Raw genomic sequence first — 17,458 nt, forward strand, 5'->3', positions numbered from 1 at the left:
AACACAGGACGTGGTGCTCTCTTTCAGCCCCCAGGTGCCACCTTTATTAATTCTCAATTAGCCTAGCATTTTATGCAAGACTTGCTGCCATTATAAGCTTCCAGTTCCCTCACTGACTATGTAACACCCTGATTTTTCCAGCTCTTGATTCCTCCCTGTGCTGATCTGCTCTGAGGAGCTCTGGCAGCTGCCTCAGGAGCCCTGAAGTGGGGTGAAGCTGCAGAGGAAGGAGGTGACGGGAGGTGAGATGGGGCCGCAGGTCCCCAGCCAAGCAGACACCTCACGTGTCACTGCCTCCAGGCTGGGCAGCAGAACAGCTCCGGGCATAAGAGCACAACAGTGGGAACACAAAAAGCTGCTCTCCAGTGCCAAGGTGGTTGTTTCTCCCTATGCAGCAAATGTGACGATTTTTTTAGTTTATATTTTTGGCATGTTTGGTAGTAAAACCTGCTGAAAGAGAACATTTTTCTCTTCAAAGTCACAGAGAGCTTGCTGTGCTGTATCACCATCAGATGAAACTTCTCCTTTGCTTGCGCTGGCCACTCACCCGGGGTCGTGACTCATCTGCTGAGCGCCAGCTCTGCTCCAGCACAGCAGGGAACCCTCAGCTTCTGCTCCGAAACCGCTCTCCACAACACACACCATTTCTGGTGGCCAGCACAGCGTCGGGAGACTTGCAGCTCCTCTGGCTTCGGAGCAGCTGGAGTTCCCGCACAACAGAGGGGAGCTGGTGGCTTTCCCCTTTTCCAGGCTTGCCCTGGTCTCCAGAGCCATCTGAACCGGCCATTCCAACCAGGAGAAGAGAGCAAGTCTCAGAGAAGCTTGTCCCATCAAAATTTAGTATTTGGTGAGAAAGGAAGGGGTTAACCTCCTTCGCCACCTAGGAGGAACTGGGTTGGAAGGGGGGTGTGGGTGTTATTTAAAAGGCAGAGGGGCCAACTGCACTGAAAGTACAAACTGGAAATGTTTGAGGAAACCATGGTGAAGAACATAAATGGACACGTGGCAGCTGTGGTGCGGAAGAGGTCAGGTGTGCCGAAACCTTGAGTTGTGCGAGGCCAGGAGGGGCTGGGGCTGACCTGCTATGATGAGGATCCACTGGGCAGAAAACAGCCCTGAAATAACAGACTTGTTCTCTTTGGAAACTGACCTCGGTGATAAAGACCGGGTGATGTCTGTGAGTCACCGGTAGGTGCCTAAGAGACACCACGGGAGTGTGAGTCATAAGGACCCTGTTTGTCCCCAAGTGCACAATAAACTCGTCTGATAGGAAGAGCAAAACACAATCTGCTTAGGCAATGAGATACATTCATTGGTCCCAACTTTGTAAAAATTCCAACTTCTCCAAAATATTTAGCAAGAAATCGTTGCAAGAACCTCCCCACACACACACTTAGCATTATAGTTCATCAATATTCTAAAATATTGCAAAATCTGTTCTTGGTACTGTCCTAAACCAAGTTTTCAGTGTCGGGTGATTTCTTGTCATTCCCTCACCCTGAGATCTTTCAAGCTGCAGGGCTGATGTGCTACAAGCCAGTAATTAAAAGTACTTACCAACCATTAGATCTTCAGGTGGGAAAATGTAAAGGGAATTACTTTAGCTAAATAGCAGAGATGCAAGAAAAGCAATAGGCAGCCTTGCTGCGAGTGCTGACTAGGAACGGCCATCCAAAACCAAGGAATCTTCTCCAAACAACAAGTTTTCAAGGAGAAGCAATAGACTTCAAGGCCTAATTTAAAAGCAGATTGAGCAAACATGCATTTGTCATGGGCTAACGGGATAGAGGGAAGTTAATCAGCAGCCTGATTAGTTTGTACTCCAAATGGAAGTGTCTAAAGAAAAGATTCTGTATTATGGATAATGCTGCCCTTACCTGTGATGTTGTGACTAGAGCTGCCAGAATCCTTGTTAACTGAGCAGGATTACTAATTAACAGCAGGCTAGTTAATGCTGTGGGAGAGAAGAGCATTGTTTCTGGCTGCAAAGGAGGAGCCAGGGCTTGGGGCTGTGCCCCAGCACCACTTCTGTGCAGCTTCAGCGTCGGGAGAACGCGAACGGGGCGGGAGGGAACCTGCAGCACGGGTCCAGCGGCGCTGGGGGCCGGCGGGACGGGCTGTCCGGGGCCTCGCTGGGGTCTGCAGAGGAGCAGAATCCGCTGCCGAGCGGAAGGAGCCGGAGCCGCCGCGCTGCTCAGCAGTGCCTCGCTTGGGGTATTTGACAAACTGACACTCTCGCACTGAGTGTCGGACTCAGCTTGTCAAATACACGCAGCGCGGCACCGCGCTCGCTGCCGGCCCCGCGGCCTCGCCGAGCCGTCCTGGGCAGGGCACAGGGGGAGCAAGGGCTGAGGCTGCTGGCCACATCAGAGGCTTTCTCCAGGTACCGAAAACCATCGTGATCCCTCCTGCAATCCCCCCTCCAACACTTTTCTTTGGGCGAGAACCACACAGCAGACACTGCCTGCTGCTGAGGAAAACATCCACTACGTTAATCTGTGGAGCTGAAAATGATGCTGAGAGCTCCAAACCCACCTTCTGCCCCAGCTATACACCTGCATTGGTAGCTTGAAATATTGACAAGATGTCCGTGCAAACACTCAGCACAATGTCACGAAGAGCAGTGTCTCTCTTGACACAGAAAGTCTGGACAGGGCAGCAGCTTTGCACCACTGTGGGATTTGGCAGCAGATGGGTCACAAAGGCACCTGGGGCCTTGTCAGTGTGGTTGGCCAAATTACTCGTCTTCCTCATCAAACTCTGCTGTACCATGAAAAGTGAAAGATTTTTAACAAGCTCTGAATGGTTTGCATAATTTTTGCTGCTGTTATTAAAACAGGGATGTGCACTCTCTGCCTGAAAACAATATGAATTAGACACCACACGGTAATGAAAGCACAGCGGGGAAAGAAGAATGAACCTGTCAGCCCCAAATGTGTCTCAGCCACATCCAGGTGTGATGGGGGGGGGCGCATGAAGAAAGATGGAGCGGGGTCTTCAGCAGGTACCAGTGCCCAGGCTTCCCTCAACCTTAGTGCTGATCTCTAACAGTGGAGCATGTGGCCCTAAGACAGAAAAAAAGGAGAAAAACAGAAGACAAAACCCAAGACAACACTGCTTCTGCAATCGCAGCTTAAAATAATCCCCCATTGTGGCTTTCTGAGTGGAAAACAGCCACTTGAAATGTTGTCAGCGACAGATAAGAGGAGGTACGCAGTGGAGATAATTCTATCAGCAGATGGCAATGGAGCTCGCTACTCCACCCCATGATGATAGTACCTGATATGAACGGATTTGTCTTTGTCAGAGCTTCTGCTTTCAGGCTGAAGGGGGTATTTCCAAGTAAAAGCTCGGTGTTGTAAAGCGGACTGAGCAACCGGCTGTGGGCTCTGCGTGGAAAACAGAACAAGGTTTTCCTCCTGCGTTCCTCAGCCAATCCCTTATGAAAGGCACGAAACGCTTCGGCTCCATCCCTCCGCGCTGCATGGTGTCTCTCAGGTGATTTTACAGGGCTGTCAGATTGCTCTGCAACCTGTGATGAAAATAAAAGTAAAATTATTGGGTAGACTTTAATATAATAACAGCACTAACAGAAGTGTGGCTGCGTGGTTTTCACATGCTAAGATGCAGGCTGCAGCCGTTTCAAGGCATGCACTTATTACGCAGGGTTTGAACTGGAATCAAGGTCACCTCTGTTCTCACTTGGTGAAACCCAAATCACAGCCTGGATGGAAAGCAAGAATCCCCAGATCTGTGGGCAACGGGGTCTGCTGGATCCCTGCCCATCAGATGTGCTTTTCCCCGGAGCCTTCCTGACGAAGAACCAAAGTGCTCTGCCCAGGGCAGACCGCCACGGCACGTCATCCTGCTCCACAGGGCACCCCCCGCGCCCCAGCCCTGCAGCTGGCGCTGCTGCGACCTTGGCCTGACACGTGTGGGAACACTGGGCTCAGTAAGGTCCAGCCTACCAGGCAGGCTCCAGCAAAACCTGCAGCTGCAGCCCAAGGCTTTTGCTTCATTGCAGGCAAGCTGGGTTTGTATAACCAAGCACAGTTCTCTGTAGCTCATCTGCTGACTTCAGCGAGACAGTTACCAACACAAAACCAAGGCCAGAGGCCAAATGGTGCAGCCAGTTAATTAATGACTCCTGCTCCTTAACGCTTTCCATGGGCAGAGGGACCCTCCTCAGCAGCACAAGAATCTCTTGTTCCCCAGCACCAGCAGAGCAGCAGCAGCGCAGGGAACCCGTTTTTGTGACACCCTTGTCCCTGCCCTCATTGAGAGCAGGAGCCTCGGGCGCCAGAGCAGCTGGGACGGCCTCGTTACCCCAGCCCAGCCCTCCCGCTGCCTTTGGGCTGCAGTTCACAGCACGGTGCGGCGAGCGGCTGCCCTGTCCCAAGGAAAGCTCCTGGAAACTGTGCTCCGGCAAGCATGGCAGCTGTCCCAGCTTTGGAGAGGACGACTGTCCCTGAGCAACTGCATGAAGCATGAAGCCAGCCACACATTCCCACTGCCACCATCTGTGCGACCCTGTCACCCCAACAGCCCCGCAGCCCTTCATATGCTGATGGTTGTTCTTTGTTTTTGTCACGAGACTAAAAGCAATGTCTCCATCCTCAGCCCAGGCTGGATGTCCCCTCTGCCCATCCCTGCTGGAGGTCACCAACAACAAGTTATCTGGAGGCCGCCAGCCACACACCCCCACAGCCCCTCACTCACCTGAGCCCCCGGCCCCCGTGCGGACTCTGCTCGCATCCCCAGTGCCCAGCAGAGAGAAGAGGGCTGCAGAGAAACCTTTGTCCACCCCCCTGAAGCCATGAGGACAGCGAGAAGGAGCTGAAGAATGCCCTTGCACCCAGCTGGGACACCCGCTCTCCCTGGTAAAACGCTGCTCTGCCCTGCAGCTTCCCCTGCTCTGCCCTGCAGCTTCCCCTGCTCTCTGTGTGCTGTCTCACCTATGACTGATTTAGATCAAGACCACCCTACCGCCAGCAATTCGTGCAGTGTGCGCGTGCGAGACGGGGAGCAGGCTCACGTGCATCCCGGTACCAAACAGGGCTGTGTACACATTGCTATAGCTGTTAATTGTAATTCATCCTCATCAATGAATCACGGTCCCTGGCTTGGACCAGCAGCGTCTGCATCCCCAGACCTGCCCTCACCAAAGCGTCCCTGTCCCAACACCGCCGTTTTTCCCCTGAGGAGAGACACCAGAAAGCTCTTCTGGCTCAGGCAGACATGGTGCCGGTGCCGAGGGGACGCAGTCCCAGCCCCAGCTGGCTCCGGTCCCCCGAAGCTGGAGGTGTAACCCGGGCTGGGACAACAGCTTTCTGCCTCGCCAGGAACGCGGACATCCCACAGTTTTTGGTGTCCCAACCCCTGTGGTCTTCTGAGACCTCCCAGAGGAGAAACAGGAGGTCACCCCATGGGACTGATCCTCCCCTGTCCCCAGCCACCCCCGCCAGCGGGCAGGATGGGGACCTGGCACCTACCGTGCTGAGCCAGCCTGGTCCCGGGCGGGCAGGGCTGGTGGTGCGGGGCCGCCGTGGGGCTGGGGCCTTGCCGGAGGAGCGCGGTGGGGGCAAAGCCCAGGCACACAGCTCGTTTTTGAAGGGGCTGCTCCTCCTTCGAGAGGAAGCTGCGAATGGGGAAGATAAGGCTGAGGTTAGATAACAGGAAATGTCTGGATGCGAGTGACAACACATCCAGGTTGTGAAAGCGCTCTCCCCATCCTGCCGAGCGGCACAGAGCCCGCGAGCGGCTGGGAGGCCCCAGCCGGAGGGCAGCGCCGCACCCGCCGCGCCGTGCGGCCATGTCAGGCTGCACCAGGTCCGGCCACCCCACAGAGACCTTGGGATCCTCCTTGCAGGGCCATTTTCTCATTCCCAGCATCCAGTTCTGTCCTTCCTTTCCAGCTTTTGCCTCTCGGGTGTTCCCTCCCCGGGCTCCCCGCTGCCACCCGGCTCTGCAGCCAAACCCCACGGAGATGCTGCGGCGCTTGCTGCCGGGCCCTGCGTTAACCCAGCAGCTTTCTGGTACCTCCCAGCACGCTTGGGCTGCAGCCGCATGGTTTATTATGTTCCTGCAGCTCTGTCCGAACCCCTGCTATGGAAAACACCCCCTTCTGCCTCCAGGTAACTGCACACCGGCTCCCAGAGTGCTCACAAGCTGCTCCCACACAGGGACACGCGTGGGGGAAACCTCCCTGCCAGAAGAAAACCTGGCCCTTGTGCCCCAGGGGTAGTTAGATGATGAGGAATACAGTTACTGCCCAGTTCCTCTTTCATCTGCCCGTGTTTTAAAATGTACAATAAAAGAGGAATGGAAAGGTCTGGGTGGTTTGGTTTCGTTTTTTACTTTGGTTTTAATTGGGGCAAAGAAGTAGGTTTGTTCATGTCCTTTGTAGTGCGTTTTTTCTAGATCTTCTTTTTCACTCTCTCCTGCTTGTTCCTAAAGGCCTTTGAAATGGGTGAACTTCCAGATCAAGGTCTACAGAAAGGAAAAAGGGCAGATGCTTTATGTCCATTCTTGGTGGGGACGCAATGCAAAGTGCTGAAAAACGTTTGGTCACCCCCATGGGAACATCAGTTGGTGCCAAATTAAAAAAAACAAACAACCAAAACCCACAAAACAAAACCCCACAAAAACCCCCATGAGTGCCTGAGAACACCCAAAGCAAATACCACTACATTTTGTAACTTCTAAAAACCCAGATTTGAATTTGGATCCAAAATCTTCAGTCCACATCCACCTCGAGCAGAGGGCTTCTCAATTGTCTTCTCTAGCAGCAGCAAACTGTGCAGCTCCCTTCATTTTCTGCTACCTGAACAGAAGACGTGAACCACTTACTCCTTTTTGCTAGTTTCTACACTGGTTGCAGTATCATTGATAAAATACCGCCGTTTATTTCTGATCTTGCTCACATATCATCACAGCCGTGGGACAGCCTGCACTGTACTGGAGCCAGTGCTGATGTACAGCAGTGCAGATCAGAATCGATTCAGGCCCCAGGCAAACAGACAAACTCAGGACTATGTCTACGTATGCAAAATGCATAGACTATTTAAATCCTTTCATTAGGAGAGCAAGAACATGTTGACATATTCCTCCACAAATTAAACTGACCTGAAGGAACTGCAATGCTCAGAGCAAGAGTGCCTTGATCCTCATGGCAAACATCCCCCCCCCTCTCAAGTTAACTGTCAAAATGCACTGCATTTGTTACTCAGGAAGTCACAGCGGTCAGTCAAAATTATCTTTTTTGGTCACTGCATCTCAAATACGAATCGTGAAAAGCATCAAACTTGGATGCCCGCACGCAGGGTATTGAATCTGCAGACAGGATGGTGGGAAAGAGCAGCCCTGGCAAAGGCTGAGGATCCCTGGCCTCGGGCTGCGGATCCTGCGGGTCAGGTCCTCCGGGGCTCAGCAGTTTAGGGGTCTCTTTACAAGTTGGGTGATTTTATCTTGCTTATTTTTGTGGCTTCTGGCCACAGCTGGTAGCAAGCCTTGCAAGTCTGGGATCTGAGCCGTGCAGAAAAACACTGCCCTTAGGTGGGTGCACAAATTATTATTGACCTTACATGTCCAGGGCAAAAAACAAAACCAAAGGAGTAATGAAACTGAATCAGTGCGAAAAGCAGCAAGAGCCTTGCACACCCAACAAAAAGGCCCAGAGCATGTCTGCAAACCTCCTGTTAGCAGCTGAGGTTCTTCCCTGTCCCCCTGCACCGAATCCCTCGCCTGCATCCCACGGCGCCATCCAAGCCCGCCAGCTCGGAGCTCAGCTCCGTATGCCAGCGGGAGCTGCAGCCAACAAGGATTTGCTGGCCAATGCGACGCAGAGACCTGAGCCTCGCTGACCAGGACGGCGGGAGACCAAGCGTCTCCTCCTGCCGGGACAGCCGCCCTGCTCTGCACAGCCCCGTGGGCCCATGTAGGTGTTGGAGATGGATGTTCCACAGTGAGCTGATTTCCTCTATGGTTTCCAAACGTTGCCTCACTACCCCACTCTGTGCAATAGCCTCAAAATTGCACTCAACGTTTCCCAATCGAGCCATTTTTTCAGTACGTTTGCAGCACGCAGCTCTGTGGCTTGCTCTGGAAGAGGAGGAAGGGAGGTAGAGAAGCTGGGGGCATTACCGACGGCCAGCAGAGGTTTCTGAACCGTTCCCCAAACCGCAGCGCTTTATTGGAGAACGGCCTGCGGGCTGAGCTGTGCACGATGCAGGGAGGCGCTGGGGAGATGCTCCCGCAGCCCCAGCCCCACAGCTGGGCACGGGAGGAACCTCTGCAGCCACAGCTGGGGCAGAGACACGGCACCCACGGCACCCCCGGCGCCCCCGGCACCCCCGGCGCCGCCTGCTGCGCGCAGGGACTGCGCCGCCGGCCCGCTCACCGCTGGTTCCTGCACCAAAAGGCACCTGGGCCGAGCCCCGCCACGCTGGCTGGCCCGGCTCTGAGCCGCCCCAACACCCCGTGTGCATTTCCACTCTCCCCCTCATCCAGAAAACACAAACCTAACCAACACACCACGAGGAGCTTCCAGTTCTGCTGCAAGTGACATCTCCCTCCTCCTGTCCCCCAGGGCTGAGAGGGGCCAGACTGCAGCAAACGGAGGATGTTTCTGTTGGTGGTTGATTATGCATTTGTCACTTTTATTTTTGACCTCTGGTTAAGAAAAAAAGAGAGTGGGAGAAAAAGACAGACACAAACCAGGAGGTTTAAAGCTGGTTTTCAGATGGACGGTGACAGATAAGAAAACCCCACCAACTGTCACAGCCATTGAATGACCCAAAAGACATCCTGTACAGCACACACTATCGACAATACCAGTACACAATGAATAACAGTAGTGCTAACACTGTAATTCTAAGGAAGCAGAAATATAGCACCAGCCAGAGGGCAGCTTGGCTTCATCCCTATTCCATCTCAGTTAGCACATCTAGATTTGTACATGAGTAGGGGAAATCCAAACCTCCTTTTGCCTTCCCCAGGTCTGCCACCCCTGTTCAGCTGAGTTCTCTGTTCACAGCTGCTGAGTAAGAATCACACCCTCACCCAGAGGCTTTGCCTCAAAATAAGCTCATATTGCAGCCATCTATCTCCTTAACTCCAGCACATCACTGAAAAACAAAGCCATATTTTCCCATATTTATTCCCTCAAAGGAATATCTTTTCTCTTGCAATAATCTTGTTACGTGTCCAGGCAAGGAGTGAAATCCTGCTCTGGGTGTGAAAGATTGATGGGCTTTATCTCTGAAAGAGATCAGTAGCTATGGATCTGCACTTCATTCACTGCAGATGTTAACACAGTCACTCCAAAGACATCGTCCCTGAGGAACCGAATCCAGCCCTGGAACACTGGAAAGAGCCCTGGACTCACATCTGGTGGGTTTGTTTGGGTTTGGAGCGGGGGCTGCTCTCCTCGGTTTTCTTTGTTTGCTTTGGTTTTTGTTTTTAACAATATTTTTTTTTTAACCAGTACTGAAGTTGTCAAACATAGGATTGTGCTGATTCTTTTTCACAGACGATGGAAGCAGAAAGCGACTCTGCTTCTGGTGCTGATCATTGCCTTTTACTGACCATGCTGAATCACTTTTCTCCGTGTGTTACATTCAGAAACTGGGTACTAGACAAGTTTCTCTGCTGCCAGTCTCTGCAGATCTTATCGAACGAAGGTCCTGGGTACAAAGCACTGCTGATCACGCCAGGGCAGAGCCAGTCAAGGCCCTGCGGCTCAGGACCGCGCAGGACAGGCCGCTCGGCAGCAGTCGCAGGTGGAAGCTCGCACCCCGCTCCCTCGCTGAAGGGGCCATTGCTGGCAAAAGCAGTTGGCAAAGCCAGGGAAGAAAAACACATCAGGCCTAAAAGTTCAGAGATACTGCTGCTGAAACGCTCCTGAGCCACAGATAAGTGGAAGCGGGACCGCACCACGGAGATACCAGCTGCCCCGTCCTTCCAGCCTCCCCGTGGCATCGCTGCTGCGATAGGATGCGGGTTGGCCGGGCCCTTGTCTGACCCCGGGCAGATGTTCTGCTCTTCGGTTAAGCCTCAGAAACAACTGCAGAAACAACACGGGACCAACAGTACTGGGAATACCTATGATACCAAAATGGTGTGGTTATCAGCCCTGCGCTCCACAGGCAGCCACCACGGCATCGCCAAGGCGCTTGCACTTGCCACTCTCAGACCCTCGGCTTTGGGCTTCCGGGAGGAGGCAGAGGTGCAGCTTATCACCCCCCCCCCGCCCCAGGCTTTTACACAGAGAGGTCATTTCAACACTGCTGCCTGTGCTTGCAGAGTCACTGTCGTGGGGAAGTGCGTGGCCACCAGGGTCCAGCTCGCATGCTGTGTTGCTCAACAGTAACAGTTGGGTTTACATCAGCCACCAGCCTCTGTGGCAATGAAGTGCTTCCCCAAGCCCAGAGCTGCTCTTCAGCTGCAGAAACCCTTGTAACAGAACAAAAGGGGGCTTTGCTGTGCGACACACATCCATCTCAGCCCAGGACGCACCACGCTGCTGGGGCTCCCTGTAACCATCGCATCAAATCTCTCCCGTTTGGACACAGAAGATCTTTCTAACTCCTGTCCCCAAAAAACACCTCTTACAGCAGGATGACCTGCTTCATCAGACCCCTTCACAGTGGGACAAGAACAGCTCAAAATTGTGAGGGCTGGTACAGTTGCCAACAAGTTTTGTAAAAGCAGAAGCCCTGTGTTTCATGAGCATTGCCTTGACTGCCTGCAGTGGCCCTTACCCTTCCCAAAAGAAAAACTCAACTTCGAAAGAAGATCACAGTCCTCATAACCTGGGCAGCCCTTTCTCTTCTTCTGAGGCTCTTCAGAGAATATTCACTAAATCGTACACCTCCCCGCTAGAGCTGAGCTGGGACGGACCCACCAAACAGACCATGATGTCTCCAACACACTGTATGCATTTCCAGTCACATCTTTCCTCTTGTGATGGAGCTTTTGAGACGTTCCAGAGCATTTTCCACTTCAGTGCAATTCCAACAGCACACATCTTCCACTGCAAGGCTCCATGGGACACTGCCCAGAGCAGTGATGCAGGCTGAAACGCCAGCATGTAGTAATTGGGGATTTCTCCCCCTTTCCCAGAGCATCTGAGTTGTTTGACATTCTTTACTCAGGTGTGAATTAGGGACTCCTCCAGGTAAGAGCGTGGAAAAATGGGAAGAAATTCTGTTGAACCTGGCAGCTTAATCTTATCCCAATGAGCTTTGAAAGCCCTCAGTCTCAGGAATTCAAATATATAAACCAATGTCTACTTTCAAAGCAGTTTATGGAACATTACAGAAATCCAACAGAGCAAGGTAAAAAATGTATTTTAATCAGCATCACAGCCTTATCCAGATAGTGAACTTAAAATTGGCACCCAGAGAGAGAAGACACTGCCCATCAGAGCACACTGGCCAAGGAAGGCTCAGCGTCCGAGCACCGACCGCTCTGCTGAGCGGGTTAAAACGCCTGCAGGGGCCGCGCAGGGCTCTGCAGGCTGCACGCAGGGCAGATCGAAGGGCTCGATAGGGTCGGGGCTGCTCTCGCGGCTTCCTGTCAAAGGCTGAGTAAATAGCAACGCTGAATCATAATACTGTAGCAGCCAGGGTAACTTCTTCATGAGGCACAGTCGCTTTTCCAAGCAGGTGAGCTTCTAACCTGCTGGGTAAGCTTTGCACACATGGTGTTCCCAAGCCAGGACAAGGCCGTTCTAGCACTGTTTCAGAGGAGAAACCTCAGTGTAGAATTCAGCAGGGCCCAGAGATGGGCATGATTACTTTTAAAACTGTTCTGCTGTGCCTCGGTTTTCTGTATTACATTATGGTTTTACCTGAGGATTTGCAAATTTTTAGTAGACACGAAGCCAAATTTAGGGTGATGGATGCAAGGAAGGGGAGAGAAACATGGCAGGGAACATGCTCTGCACCTGAAGTCACTGTGCAGCGCTCACACTCCTCGTTGCTCCAGCCTGGTCGCCTCCAGGACGGTGTTCGCAGCGCCCTCCTCCCTCCGCACACCCGGACCGCCCGCACCCGCACAGCCCGATACCGCGGAGCGGCGCTCGCTGCCCGCCCGGCGCAACGGGGCCAGCCCGCCTCCGCCCTCCCTCCGCCTCCGGCTCCCTCCGCGGCCACCAGGGGGCGGCCCCGGCCCTACCGAGCGCAGCCGCCGCAGCCGCAGCCGGGGCCGGGCAGCCGGGCTCCGGGCTCCGCTCCGCCCGCTCCCCGGTGGCCCGGCCGCTGGCAGAGCCCCGGTTTCCATGACGGGTGGTGCTGTGGAAGCTGCATGGGAACATTCTTCACAATCCTGGGCTGACAGTCTCTCCAGGGAAAGAGCTGCTGGTCACAAAAATACAAGGAGGACTTTTCACTCTGGGGGCTGGATTTTATTTTTAAAGTCCATGTAAAAATAATGCAAATAGAGTTGTGCCTGCTTGCGGGCCCAGAAGACGGAGTGCTGGAGCAGTAGCAGGGACACTTTCCCAGGCAGCTTTGAGCAGCCCTGCCAAATAACAACAACTGAAGAAGAGCAGCGCTACTGGACTCTTTGCCCTGGGAATTGCCTTCCTACCGGCTAAAATGTGACCTTCGGTATCGTTATACCAGCCACAGATTCTGCTAGAACCCCATTAAGAAAATTAAACAAAGAAGTGTTTGCTGGTTACAGTAATCCCAAGGAACCTGGTTCTTGTCAACCTGCAAACCGAGCAGTGGTCAGACCCAGCGCAGCCGCTGCTGACCCCCCCTTCGCCCCAGCGCTGCTCCCCAAAGCACTGCCCCCCCTTCACCCCAGCGCTGCTCCCCAAAGCACTGCCCCCCCTTCACCCCAGCGCTGCTCCCCAAAGCACTGCCCCCCCTTCACCCCAGCGCTGCTCCCCAAAGCACTGCCCCCCCTTCACCCCAGCGCTGCTCCCCAAAGCACTGACCCCCCCTTCGCCCCAGCGCTGCTCCCCAAAGCACTGCCCCCCCCGTCGCCCCAGCGCTGCTCCCCAAAGCACTGCCCCCCCTTCACCCCAGCGCTGCTCCCCAAAGCACTGACCCCCCTTCGCCCCAGCGCTGCTCCCCAAAGCACTGACCCCCCCTTCGCCCCAGCGCTGCTCCCCAAAGCACTGACCCCCCCTTCGCCCCAGCGCTGCTCCCCAAAGCACTGCCCCCCCCGTCGCCCCAGCGCTGCTCCCCAAAGCACTGACCCCCCTTCGCCCCAGTGCTGCTCCCCAAAGCACTGACCCCCCCTTCGCCCCAGCGCTGCTCCCCAAAGCACTGACCCCCCCTTCGCCCCAGTGCTGCTCCCCAAAGCACTGACCCCCCCTTCGCCCCAGCGCTGCTCCCCAAAGCACTGACCCCCCCTTCACCCCAGTGCTGCTCCCCAAAGCACTGCCCCCCGCTTCGCCCCAGCGCTGCTCCCCAAAGCACTGACCCCTCCTTCGCCCCAGCGCTGCTCCCCAAAGCACTGCCCCCCCTTCGCCCCAGCGCTGCTCCCCAAAGCACTGACCCCCCCTTCGCCCCAGCGCTGCTCCCCAAAGCACTGACCCCCCCGTCGCCCCAGCGCTGCTCCCCAAAGCACTGACCCGCCCTTCGCCCCAGCGCTGCTCCCCAAAGCACTGACCCCCCCTTCACCCCAGTGCTGCCCCCCCAAGCACTGCCCCCCCTTCGCCCCAGCGCTGCTCCTCAAAGCACTGCCCCCCCAAGCACTGCCCCCCCTTCGCCCCAGCGCTGCTCCCAGAGCCCCGTGTCCTTCAGTGTCCCTTACAGTAGATGGGAGACCCTGAGCAGAACCACAGCACCCCCTCCTGCACATCCCTCCTCAAACTCCATCTGCTTTGACACCCCGTGGGAGTCAGGCAGTTTTAATTGAGTTTAATACTATTGCTGGACAGGCACACGTTCTGGATTCATTATCAAATTAGACTTTATCCCTTGAAAGCAATGCCTTCCCCTTGGATTTAGTGATTAATTAATCTTGTGCTTCAAACTCTTCAAGGCAGGGGTAGTATTTATCACAATCATTCTGCTGAACTGTAACGCAATACAATCATATTTTTGTATGTATTTGTATGAGAGGTCAGGTCCTGATCCTGCCAGGGCTCACAGACGGGAGGAATCTCTGCCCCAGAGGACTGGCAGCTGCTGCAGCACAGAGCTGAGAAGAGAGGGTTAATGTGACTCAAGCACTGGGTGCAGGATCGCAGAGCGATCCCCGAGTTCAACCCTGAGCTGTGCATCACAGGCCCAGGCCTGGGGCATCACTTAAATGCCTCTTAAATATAGTAATGATTTTAAATCGCTTGGCTTCTAATTAACGCACCTAGAACTTATTACCCCTGCTGTTAGCACAGTCTGATGCCAGGAACCTAATTTAGCTTACCAAGCTAAGGGCCTAGCTCCCTCACCAGGCACACCATTGGTGCAGAAATGCAGATCCCATTTTACCTACAGGTGTCTCCAGAAGATGCACCATAGCTGCTACCCGTCCTGAGCTGGCCTCTGGATAGACCTTCCCTCCCTCCTCCCCCTGCCACAGCTTCACAGCCCTCAGCCTGACCCTCACGAAAGTCCTTCTCACTATCTGGCAGCCACAGTCCCACAGGTTTTACAGGCGTTTCCAGTTGGGATGAGCACTGGAACAAGTTTCATGCTACTAATGCCTTGAGACAGGGCAAACTTGAGGCACAAAAGGAACAGGTGAGCAAAAGAGCAAGCCCTGGGCGTGTGGCTGTAGTGTCAGTGCGGTGACAGCGAGTACTCACCACTGGAATGTCCCGCGGGAAAGGGGCCGCTGCCACAGCCGAGCGGGCGCGAAACAAGGCGAGGAACCGAGCTGGCTCTCGCAAGGGAACAACAGCACACGCTGCTGGATCCTGAGAGAGTGCGGCCAGCTCTTGGCTCTGTAAATAAGTGCAAACGGGTGAGGTTGGCTGGGCTGTGAGAGTGAGGGCAGCTGCAAATCGCAGTGCTGATGATGCTCTGCGAGGACACCTGAGCTGAATGATCAAGAGTATCTGCACTTCACATGGGACCAGAGCTCCCGTGAGCAGGTGGGGAGGGAGAGCAAAGGGCGGGGCGGGGCGGGGCGGGGCAGGGCGGGGCAGGGCAGGCGAGCAGCATCGCCCGTTCTGCGGGCCGCACGGCACCGACGCGCCTCGCGCTGCCGCGGCTCCGGGCTCCCCAGAGCCGCTCCTGGGGTCCCCCAAACCCTCCTGCTCACAGATCCCCAGAGGCTCCCCATCCCCTGTGCGCGGCTCCCAAATCGCACTGTCACTGGTGCAATTTGTCAGTGAAAATGTGGTTTGCAATGTCATTTTCCCAGGGACTAAAACATTTTGTTTCTCTATTCAGGGCCACATTTTTTCACTTCAATCAATCTTTTGGAAATCAGTAAAAATATATGCATGCTGAGTGTAGCGTGGTCCTCCTCAAATTTCCTTTTAATTCATTTGATAAAGTGAAAGGCTTCTCCAGTTTCTTTCCATATCCAACATTTTTCACTTGCAAAAACATGAGAAGAATAAAATAAATGCATATTTCAGACAGTTTTTTCTTTCAGCTAGTGATTCTTAGCTTTTTGCATCATGCTCCCGTGAGAAAAATAAAACACATTTCTAACATCACGTGACCTGGAAGTTTGGGGTTGTTTGTCTTTTAAACCTTTTCCCACTCCATACAGACGCACACTGCCACACACACAGTGTGCCCGGGCCTTGAAAGCAACTTTATCTTCCCGTTTTTTCAGTTCACATAGAAAAGATCGGAAACATTTCACTGGTGACAAAATCCTGGCTTCAGTGTCTCCCTTGAGCTTGCCAGATGCTGAAAACCTCTGAGGGGTTGGATGGAAGCGCACGGGGCTCCGGGCGGGACGCGGCTCTTCCGTCCCCCACCTCCCGGACCGACCCCGGCTCTGTGCGGAGCACCCGGCTCTGCCGGCACCACCGAACACAACAGCGCTGCGCCCTGGGCTCAGACAGCCCGGATTTGGTTGTGTCCACATCACAAAGCTCCTAGTCCTTGGTCTCTAGCATGTGGAGGCCTTGTGCTCCTAAAGCATTTTTCATGCCTGTTTTTTTTCAGTTCAAAGCAGACGAAGGAGCACACATCCTGTGCTGCAGTCCATCGGAGCATGGGAGTGTGTGCTGCCCATGCTGCCTCCTGGCAATGGTTCCTGATTTATGATATTGTCCAAACAGCGTTCAGGCATCATTTTGGAGAGTGCTATCAGCACAGGCTGGTAATTGAGTAGGACAGACAGTCACTGGCCCAGTGCTCAAACTCCCAATCGAGCGAAGACTTGCAAAGCAGCGCCGGCAGAGCCTGGGCCGGGCCGGGCGGGGGGGAACGCCAGGGAAACGCGGTTCGTGCGCTGCTCTGCCAGCCCGCGCGGCCCGCGCGTCAGCAACCTCGGCCCTGCCGCCCTGCTCCTTGTTTCTTCTCCAGTGACCGTCGGCTGCTGTATCATGGCTCAAGCGTTGTCAAATTTATGTACTTGTCTAAATCATTAAACATCGGTTCTGTTATGAAGGTAGATTTGATAGAACAGAGCAAGAATGTGAGCGATGAGGGATTGTTCACTGCGCGAGGGCTTCGGGCAGGAACGGGATGTGGTGGACACGCCAGATCTGCGCCACGAGCAGACCGTTGTCACCCGGAGAGCAGGAGGAGGCTCTTCTCCAAGGACAGGGGCAGCATTCCAGCGCCACAGGCGGCATCAGCGGTGCCGTGCTCAGGTGTTCTGCCTACCCACGCAACTGGGACCAGGGCTTCATGAAATCATGAAATGGTTTTGAAGGGCTGCCCTGGTTGTTCTTCAATTGCCCAGTAAGCTACTTTGCTCCTGCTCTTAGCGGGGAAGAACAATATCATGGGAGCAGCATTGGGATTGGGGAAGAATCATTGCTGAGTATTCCTGAAGTGCAGGGTGGTCCACACATGGTGGAAGAGTAGTTCAAAACACATCGGGGTCATTCAGCTACAATAAAAAACATTTCAGAACAAAGACTTTTCATGTGTTTTGAAGGACATTAGAATATTTTAAACAGCTCATTTTCTCCTCTTTGAAAGCAGCAGGAGTTACTCATAGTAATGCATTCAATACAGCTCACCCTCTGCAAGTTTTCTGTTCCAACACCCCCCTTTATTTTCTCTATTTGACTCACTATTTAAAACTCTTCGCTGGTGCCAGTCTGCGAGTGCATCCTCATGTGCAGTTCCCCGCAGCACATTCCCAAACTGCTTACCAGGCCCAGATTAACATGATTTAAGGGCTTCCGTCCCCTCACCTTTGGAAATGCTGCCAAGGTTTTACAGATCTTGCTGCTAGGACATTTTTCTAACCAACTTTCAGTCTTAAATGTCCTTTTGCACAGTTTCATCCCATTGGTTTCAGATACAGGCTAAAATTAAAAAGAACGACATGAAATGAAGCCAAGGGAAATGCATTAAGT

At 53.9% G+C, this 17,458-nt stretch overlaps 1 long non-coding RNA gene across 2 annotated transcripts; it reads right to left on the reverse strand.

Moving 5' to 3' along the window:
* Positions 1–17: 17 nt before the first annotated feature.
* Positions 18–5,680, reverse strand: LOC136106496 (uncharacterized). Of its 2 annotated transcripts, XR_010652131.2 has the most exons (4): positions 5,493–5,680; positions 3,280–3,532; positions 2,076–3,065; positions 18–1,954 (listed from the first exon to the last, which is right to left on the reverse strand). It is a non-coding gene; the product is annotated as an uncharacterized lncRNA (long non-coding RNA). The 2 variants fall into 2 exon arrangements; XR_010652130.2 differs by having other exon boundaries at positions 18–3,065; positions 5,493–5,658.
* Between the last annotated feature and the right edge of the window lie 11,778 nt (positions 5,681–17,458).

This window comes from Patagioenas fasciata, chromosome 11 (assembly GCF_037038585.1).
Source record: "Patagioenas fasciata isolate bPatFas1 chromosome 11, bPatFas1.hap1, whole genome shotgun sequence".
In the NCBI taxonomy this organism is placed as follows: Eukaryota; Metazoa; Chordata; class Aves; order Columbiformes; family Columbidae; genus Patagioenas; species Patagioenas fasciata.